The 10,039-nt window shown below is 36.1% G+C and overlaps 1 long non-coding RNA gene across 1 annotated transcript; it reads right to left on the bottom strand.

The window, feature by feature from the left end:
- Positions 1-6,031: 6,031 nt before the first annotated feature.
- LOC134795056 (uncharacterized) lies at positions 6,032-9,012 on the bottom strand. Its single transcript, XR_010144780.1, has 4 exons — positions 8,053-9,012; positions 7,587-7,661; positions 6,924-7,016; positions 6,032-6,273 (listed from the first exon to the last, which is right to left on the bottom strand). It is a non-coding gene; the product is annotated as an uncharacterized LOC134795056 (long non-coding RNA).
- Between the last annotated feature and the right edge of the window lie 1,027 nt (positions 9,013-10,039).

Raw genomic sequence — 10,039 nt, 5'->3', positions numbered from 1 at the left:
ATCGTTATAGTATCTTGGTGATGTCTAAAAGATATCTAATAGATGTCTATTTCAAAATCCGTATCGGGCCCGTAGTCTGCAATTTATCAAGAAATTACTTAGATATAATACACGTACACGCTCTACTATAAAACGTTCTACGTTACACGTGCGAATAGGTAATTCGCAACTCGTGTCGTTCTAGCACTGGTTTGAAAAATATAGACAACTTTTAGACAGTTTTCATTACAATTTGAAGACGTGTATATTGTAAATAACAAATTACAATATTTAAAAAATACTCAGCTAAAGTTGTTCGGTTTTAATCCAGAGGAAACAGTGCATCTCGTCATTAGGAGACCGGAAGAGACCTGGTCGCCTGCGTTCAGCTAGGACGGATGGAAAAAAAAACCGGGCAAGTGCGAGTCGGACTCGCGCACGAAGGGTTCCGTATCATAATGAAAAAAAAAAACGAAAAAAAAAATGCAAAAAAAAACGGTCACCCATCCAAGTACTGACCACTCCCGACGTTGCTTAACTTTGGTCAAAAATCACGTTTGTTGTATGGGAGCCCCATTTAAATCTTTATTTTATTCTGTTTTTAGTATTTGTTGTTATAGCGGCAACAGAAATACATCATCTGTGAAAATTTCAACTGTCTAGCTATCACGGTTCGTGAGATACAGCCTGGTGACAGACGGACGGACGGACGGACGGACGGACGGACGGACAGCGAAGTCTTAGTAATAGGGTCCCGTTTTACCCTTTGGGTACAGAACCCTAAAAACACCGCTCAATCTGAAAATTAGCTGCAGTTTTTATGATTTCAAAAGCGATCAGTGCCTACACAACATCTTGAGAGTAGTAGATCTCGGGTGTCACGCGTACAAGAAAAGAAAAGTACCTACTCGTTATTTCCGAAGCAACGAAGAAAAAACCGGACAAGTGCGAGTCGGACTCGCCCACCGAGGGTTCCGTACTTTTTAGTATTTGTTGTTATAGCGGCAACAGAAATACATCATCTGTGAAAATTTCAACTGCTTAGCTATCACGGTTCATGAGATACAGCCTGGTGACAGACGGACGGACGGACAGCGGAGTCTTAGTAATAGGGTCCCGTTTTTACCCTTTGGGTAGGTACGGAACCCTAAAAAGAACTGGATCGATCAAACACTACTTAATATATCATTTACGGGCACGCGAGGGATGAATTGATATCAAACCATAAATTACTATCCTAGCATTGTCTTTTTTTTTGTTTTCTACAACACCTAAGAACACAGGAGATGGTAATTGATTGATTTTTGTGTCTGAATGTAACCATGAAACTTTTATTCCTAGTATCACCGCACACCGTTCGGATGTTTATAATAACATTCATTTGAATTATCGTTTCTAGTCATGCTTTTTAAACGATTTACTAAGCATAGATAAGATACATACTTAATGTAAGTATAATATGTTCTTGACCAGCTTAGTGTTTAATCAATATACGGAAGACATTTCACGCATGGCTTACGCTCATTAGACTTAAGCACGCATTTGTAAACCAAGGCCGAGCTCTCAAGGAACACACTCCACCCCCACTTACATACATATGTAAATCTAAATCGGTGGGCAAGGTTCATGCGAATGTGAAATATCCATAATTGTGTAGAAAGGTCAGGGCGGTAATAAAACGGGCTGCATAGCCGAGATGCCCGGTGGTGCAAAACATGAGAAACAGCGTTTTATCCTACTAACATTGTAAATGAAATAATTTGTACCTATAATCTGTATCTATAGGCATTTAAATAAAAGTAAACAACACTTGGTTCATTTTCGGGTATTTATAACATTTATTGGTTAACCGACCAATTACAAAACCGCCTGGATCTGTAACAGAACGACCTGACTTTAACCTACATTATTTGATCGTGTAATATTTTTATCTACTCTCAACTAGCTTAAGGAGCCATTTGAGGGTATATTTTGTTTACTTTTATTTAAATACCTAAAGGATCAGAGTATAAATACTATGAATGACATGTCAGTCAACCCCCATTGGGCCAGCGTGGGGACTATAGCTAAAGCCCTCTCGCGCATGAGAGGAGACCTGTGCACAGCAATGGGACGTATATAGGCTGAATCATTATTATTAATTTACTGCTTCGATCTACCGGGTTGCTGGTATTGACCCATTAGTCGAGATCAGCTGAATAAAAATGACATTCGCAGCAGCGTTACTATTGCAGCTTGCTGCGGTTTTACAGCAGCGGTAAACGGCCGATGTCACTAACAATCTCCTTAAGGTGTAGAGTAAAGCAAGTGTCCTTGGATGTCTGTATCGATTGGTTTTGATTTGCGCGCCATCTCTGTATTTATTCAAGAGTTAAGATCCATAGCGCTATTGCGACTATTGTTGAACAGTCGCGCGGCTCAATGAACAGATGGCGCTTATACAGGTAAGATAATATAAATAAATGTGAAATAAAATAAAATGTTTCTGTTCCACATCGACTGCTGATCTAACAACTAGAGTCAGACCAAGATAAGTCTGCATCGATTGTTATAGCATACGCAGTGCAAGTGTTATTTTAAATGTCAAACTTTTATGAAATAAATTATGACGTATAAAATAACACTTGCTCTGCATGCTATCGAAATCGTTGCAGACTTCCCTAGGTCAACTCTATACATGGTATAAAAAATCTATGGGCCCTGGAAGTACCTTTTAAATCTTTATAATATACTTGGTCAAGCAGATCTTGTCAGTAGAAAAAGGCGGCAAATTTGAAAAATGTAGGCGCGAAGGGATATCGTCCCATAGAAAATTTGAATTTCGCGCCTTTTTTTACTGACAAGATTTGCTTGACCGTCTATACTTAGCTTATTTTACGTAAAGGAAACATTCTTTTATTTAATTTTGCTGTAGGTATTAGTAAAACTGTATTCAGTTTTTTTTTATGTTAAAAAGGTACTAATTGTACCTAAATTGAGCTATCTCAACATTTCAAGGTAGATTCCCTTCGGAGCCCATATTTTTTTCGGCTCTGTAGGTATAAGCGACCGATGAGAATAATACTATTCCCATTTGTCCCCTATATCAGGCATGGTCAGTGGCGGATTTGCCCTAAAGCCCGGGCCTATGATATGATAGGTGCTGAGAAAGGGGCGGCTAGTATAATCACGCTCCGTGATTGTTGATCCATTTAGGGATCTAGCTAAATTGGACATGTACGTATTGAATAAGCAATTTAGTTATAGTAGGAGATCCCACATATGGTCGACCTTCACCAATCTGTCTGACGGATGAAACTATGAAAATATGAAAGAAAATCTGTTCCAGAACATAAATAAATAGGGTTGCCTAAAGAAATATGGTCAAGGCAATTTTTAATAAATTTTTGAAAAAAAAATTTTTTCGGCAAATTTCACCGATTTGTCTGACGAACGAAATAAGTTTCAATGGAAAGTATACAACTTGTACAACATAAATCATCTAGGTTGCCTATCTTTTTCCGGTCACTATTATGTGGTTGCCGTGTTTAAAGAGGTGATTTTATATCGATAATTGCACTCATCTGTCTGATGCTTGAATTATACATCAAAATGATGGTAATTTTATTGCAAATACAATGGTATAGTAACAGCACCAGTCATGGGACATTTAAGAGGAAATTTGGAGTATTTATGATATTTCCCTTATACATGTAAATGGTCTTCCGCTTAGCGTGTTAAAAGATGAAAGTCCTATCCGCCTTTCATGTTTTAGGCGTGTTGTATCAAAGATACTGCAATGAGTTTCCACATAATTAACAAATTAAAACTATGCTTTTTTTCTCAAGTCATGGACACCAAAGCTCCAGTAATGGGCCCCCGGTAATGGACGTGGATCCAGTAATGGGCCCCCTATAATGGACATTGCTCTATCAGTATAAAATTTTGAAATGGGGAATAAGTTATGACAAAAAAATAAATTTTTGGTATAAGCTTTTATCGCTGAATGTATTTTTCTTTCCACAGCCAATTATTATTGTATTAGATTCATCGAGACAATTGTAATATACCCAAACACAATTAGTTAGGGTTTATTGCGATAAAGTTCCCATGGCCACCTCTTGTCTCCATCATCAGATCAAGTCCATGTTATCATAATATTGCATTATCATCCGATTTGCATACTAATTACGTACTTACACAAAATTTCAACTGAATCGGAAATCGATAAGTAGCTCAATTCAGCTACCAAGATTTGACCCACACTAACTAACAAGGCAAGTTAAATAAAAGTTTGGAAAAACGATATTAATTTATCCTAAGTCCGAGAATACCCCCTGGTTGACATATTTCGTAACTACATTTTACTTCTGTATTGTTTAAAACATGAAATTATGGCATGGCAAGCATCATTATGTCAATTGTCCCATCCTAGGAGGTATGCAGTTTTACAGCTCCTATAATGGGATTGGGCCAAATACCACTATTTTTTTTACATCTGTGGAGTCACAACATAGTGTGTTGTATACCTTATCTCATGGTAAATGCAATTAACAAAACACATTCTAGTTTTCATCAAGTATTAATTAATTAAAATTTAATAAATTAACTCACCTCTCTTAGCGAAGTTGTTAAGAATTTTTAGTGATATTTTTTTTCAGTGGCACGACAACTTTTGGGTTGACGCACATTTCTTAAAAAATAACCGAATTTAATAAAAATTCAAATATAATCAGCTCTAGGACTCTTATTTATGATAAAAATATATCCAGTGTTTATAAACTACTTTTATATACTTATTTTAGAGGAATTGTGTTTTTTTGTCCCATTACTGGTTCCGTGTCCATTATAGGGTATACTACTATATAGGGTTGCTTGCGAAAATCCGGTCACAAATAAATAAGGGTTGCCAGGCTTTTAATTAAAATAAGAAGGGAAGACTTTTAGCGATAACTCATAAACGGCTTAACTGATCAAGTTTGTTTTAATTTTATTTGATTGAGTTTTTTAAGCACTATTTTCAAGATTTTTTTCATATTTTTTGGACAGGTGGTTCAAAAGCTAGAAGGAAAAACCTTTTTTTTTCTTTCTAAACTATTATTTCCGAAATGATTCACTTTTGTTGTACAAGTTGTATACTTTCCATTGAAACTTATTTCGTTCGTCAGACAAATCGCTGAAATTTGCCTAAAAAATTTTTTTTCAAAAATTTATTAAAAATAGCCTTGACCATATTTCTTTAGGCAACCCTATTTATTTATGTTCTGGAACATATTTTCTTTCATATTTTCATAGTTTCATCCGCCAGACAGATTAGTGAAGGTCGACCATATATGTGGGATCTTAGACCATTAGGAGCCTAAATGGCTCAACAATCACAAAGCGTGACTGTACTTACTTCAGGGCCTGGGGCCTAGGGCGATCAAGACTGCAAATTCGCCACTGGGCATGGAAAGGCAATTAATAAAATAAAAAACCGGGCAAGTGCGAGTTGGACTCGCGCACGAAGGGTTCCGTACCATAATGCAAAAAAAAAACGAAAAAAAAAGCAAAAAAAAACGGTCACCCATCCAAGTACTGACCACTCCCGACGTTGCTTAACTTTGGTCAAAAATCACGTTTGTTGTATGGAAGCCCCATTTAAATCTTTATTTTATTCTGTTTTTAGTATTTGTTGTTATAGCGGCAACAGAAATACATCATCTGTGAAAATTTCAACTGTCTAGCTATCACGGTTCGTGAGATACAGCCTGGTGACAGACAGACGGATGGACAGACGGACGGACGGACGGACGGAAGGACGGACGGACGGACAGCGAAGTCTTAGTAATAGATAGGGTCCCGTTTTACCCTTTGGGTCCTAAAAAGTTCCTAGTGTTCAGAATTACACATAATAAAAGCAGTTTGAAAAAATATTTAATAATGTCATTTTTGCATTACCTAGCAGAACCATTAAAATAAAAACCAACATCTCGGTTTTCTTTGTGTAATTTTGAATTTTGAACACTATTATGTTATATTTGGAATAATACAAATAAACCAGTTTTCATCGTTTATTTATTTCGACGACGACGGCGGGGGGGCGTATGTTTTCACTGTTTTCAGCGGCTAGTTTTCTTTTTCTTGGTGGCGCAGATGTTTTCTTCCTCTCTTTCTCATGAATGGCTTCTTTTATGTAGGCTGGGTCTCTAATATGATATGATCTGAACTGATTTTAATCCGCAATTGAGAGGGCCATGAGATGATATTTCTTGCAACTTGTCAAAGAACTGGTCCACATTTGCAATCCTCCTGCCATATTTTGTTTCATGGCCACTGAAATTATAGAAAATTATTAATAAAAAAGCAACACATTAATTAAACCTACCTTTTAGAAATAAACTTATAGAAATATTTCATACAAATACAGTTTCACATGTATATCGCTTCACTGGGAGAAGGGAGTCAAGGCACATCTTAAGCCCCGTCTCCATATATATATATATCACGATATGGAGAGGAGGCTTTAGAGATCACAAAAACTTAAAGGTTCTCACCGGCCATATTCTATACAGAGTGAGGAAGAAAAATGTATTAAGTAGTTTGTAAGTAATAGGTTCCCTTTTTTCAGAGAAGGTTACAAAATCAAAGCCAAGTCAAATCCTTTATAATTTCAGGATTTTCTACACAGCACAGAACTTGGCACCCATATAGATCTCAATTATTTTGTCGGCGAGTTAAAAACGACAGTCATATTTTTAATATTGGACTTGGCTCTCATTTCACATTTATGTTATTGTTGGGATACAATTATTCACTTATTTTGAACCATTTAAATATATCTAAAGACCCATACGGGCATTACACTAAGAATGGTGCTGTTCAGCGGTGTCACTCACAAATTATCGCCCGTGTAAGGCCAGTCTTTAGATATATGTCAATGTTTTGAACCCATGTAATAAATATAAAATAAAATCTTTACTTACTGTTCAGGGCCAGTAGGTATATTTTCATGTGTTATATTAAAATCATTTCCTTCAGTGTCTTCACTCAAATAGTCTACATAAGCAGAAAAAGATCTGTAACAATGAAAAATATAAACAAGCCATAATCAAACAAGTAACCATCATGCTCCATTATGTGTCCGACTCCATGTATGACAAACCAAAACATGTTTGTAATTTGACTTATACTGACATTGCATTTGGCGTGCAGTTCATACACAAATTGCAGTTAGGTTGCAGTCCATCTGTATCTGCCTTACAGAATTTTTTAACTGCTGACCGACTTATTGACTACAGACACTATGGTACCTAATGCAATTTATTATCATTTGTAAGTAACAACAGAAGAAACGCACTGAAAACTTCAAATATGAACATATTACGGTTCATGACATACTGCTTTCATTCACATGGACAGATGGACAGACAAAATAGACAGCGGAGGCTTACTAGTATGGTTCCAATTGTATCCATGCTGTAAGGAATTTGTTAAATATTGACATGTGGGTAAGGTATGATGATCTGCGGGTACCACCAGTTTGGTTCTAGCTAGCAAGCCAGCATAAAAGCAGGCTAAGCTGGCTGTGAGGTAAAATTAAACATAAGTACCTACTTAATATTATTACTCATCCAAATAAAACTTACGGTTCAGGTTGATTTGTGGTTTCTTTAGCAGATTGACACACTTCACTGTCAATTTGGTCATGTGGATCAGGTGGCCTGGAAGAAGAATAAAGTGTAGTTGAGCTATACTATAAAGATTCCATGCAATTAACGAGATCATTAGATTCTTATTTCGTTAGGCAAGACATAAGGATGACAAGGAAATTCTTCTTTTGTACCTTGTTATTGATCAGTAAACGTCAAACTTCTATGAAAATATGACGTAATTATAAATAGCACTTGCACTAGTTGCACTGCGTTGGCTATGAAAATCACTGCAGACTTTTTTTGGTCTAATTCTATGAAACGTGGCCTGCTAGACTAAACCCCTAGTATGCGGCCTGTTAAAACTGATCATTGAAAGTAACCTTGATAATCAAAACAATACTCTCACGCACGGATCCATGTCACGAGAGGTAAAAGTATGTTATTGTAGGTAGGTACTTACTGTGCAGCAGCTTTGTAACGACATTCCGGAGCATGTTTGCTTTCGTTTTCGCTTCAATCTCACTGATGCACTAGATTTTCGTCCCTTCTTGTTCCCCATTCTAAGGGATTTTCAAACATAAAGTACGTACGCACACGTGCGTTAGTACGAAACGACTTGCATCACACAAAACACTAAGTTCAATAACAAATAACAACAAGTAACAGGAATAAAACAATAAGGAATACACGCTAACTCATACGGAATCGTGGAACGATAGACAACACAATGTCAAGCAAGATTGACAAGTTTTCTCAATATCCAAACAACAAACAACGAACCAGTCTGGCAACAGTGCAAAGCGCTCGTGGCGATTTCGAACAATGCACGAACTTGCAACGTCGCTTTCTTTGCTACAAAATGCTTTATCTAGAATCTAAAACTTTTTAAAATCAAAGTATGTTCAAATCCATGTAATTTACTAAATTAATTTAGATCATTTTTTATTTTATTTTTGAATAATTTAAGCATTATATTAGATTTTTCTTTAAAAGAGTACACTCTATTCTATGTCATGGTATAGATTCGTGTAATAATTTTATCCTTACGCTACAAAAGCGCCTGCGCAATATGACAGAGCAATCGTAGTCCGACGAATAATCGTAGGCACTAGGTGGTTTTGGGTCTACAACCCCTATTACAACTATTTGGAAGAAAACTGTTATACTAGAAAATAGACAAAGGTCTTACAAGTAAGTTAAAAAAAAATGCTGTCGTAAAATTCTGTCCGGATGGAATAAAATGCATATAAGTATTTATTAAAACTAGTTATGAAATGTACTTTCTAGACTTCATTATAACAGACAGACACATAACGATTACAATATCCAATACTTGAGTGTATTTTCGACAGGAATAATCACTTTCCAGACCTCCATATGCCATAATATGACCAAACTATTTCGACAAAGACACCTCTTTTTTACGGTTTTGCCCACCCCTTCACCTTAATAAATAGATGGATTGAACGTTCTTTTGAACGTGACTGTAATTCGCAAGCGGCGTCGTGTCACCCTCCGAATGCACAGAAAACTGCCTATAGAAGCCTATATTGATCTTTTTGTTCGCGACGCAAGTCGCCAAACTGTGAGGAAGAGGTGAGGGGCGGGACGGGTGCTAATTTACTTCTTTCATACCTACCTAAGATAGTACATTACAATAATGATCAGCTGTGAATCCTGCTAGTAATACAAGTTACAGTTTTTAAATATAGGACGATTCAAGAGACCCGGCACAAACAAAATTATTAATTAAAAACGCTGATCTCTAGTGACTTATATCTTAAATAAATGACACGCTGACCCCGTATTTTTCACAGTGAAATTAAATTTCTCCCTCTGTGTATAAACAGCATTACTTACTCGTGTTTTCTCACGTTTCATGGTATTCCTGTTTGCGTTTCTGCCATGATTGTTTTCAGTAATATTTAAAATAATGAAACAGTGCCTTGACCCGTTTGTTTACTTTTGATCTTCGTTTTTTTGCATTTTTTTTTCCTGGTTGTAGCAAATAATGTACGTCCGGTATACACACAAAGATTTTTCTGTATAATTTCTAATTAAAATTATGTCTAACAAAGAATAAAGGAGAGTCTGTTGCTACACGGAAAACCGGTAGTGATAGGGTGCTGGCCTGAGCTACCACCATCTGAACATGTCGCTTTGAAGAAGTGAATTCTTTATGTATGAGTTTAATACAAAAAATGATAAGTAAAAAGAGTGTGCGGCCATAAAATAAAATTCCTCGAAATAAACGAAAAAAATACGATCAGACATTTTGTGCTTTTAATTACCTAATTCGTTTTATTTTTTACTTTTATTTATATAAATTATGTTATGGTTCATTTCTGAGTTCATCAATATTTACTTAACGAGTATCTTATACTGAAGTAGGTGTTTGGCAATATTTTTTAATCAATTAAATGCTTGAAGTAATCCGTGTCGCCTAA

The sequence above is a fragment of the Cydia splendana genome, chromosome 11, assembly GCF_910591565.1.
Source record: "Cydia splendana chromosome 11, ilCydSple1.2, whole genome shotgun sequence".
In the NCBI taxonomy this organism is placed as follows: domain Eukaryota; kingdom Metazoa; phylum Arthropoda; class Insecta; order Lepidoptera; family Tortricidae; genus Cydia; species Cydia splendana.
This window is presented reverse-complemented; position numbering and strand designations above follow the sequence as displayed.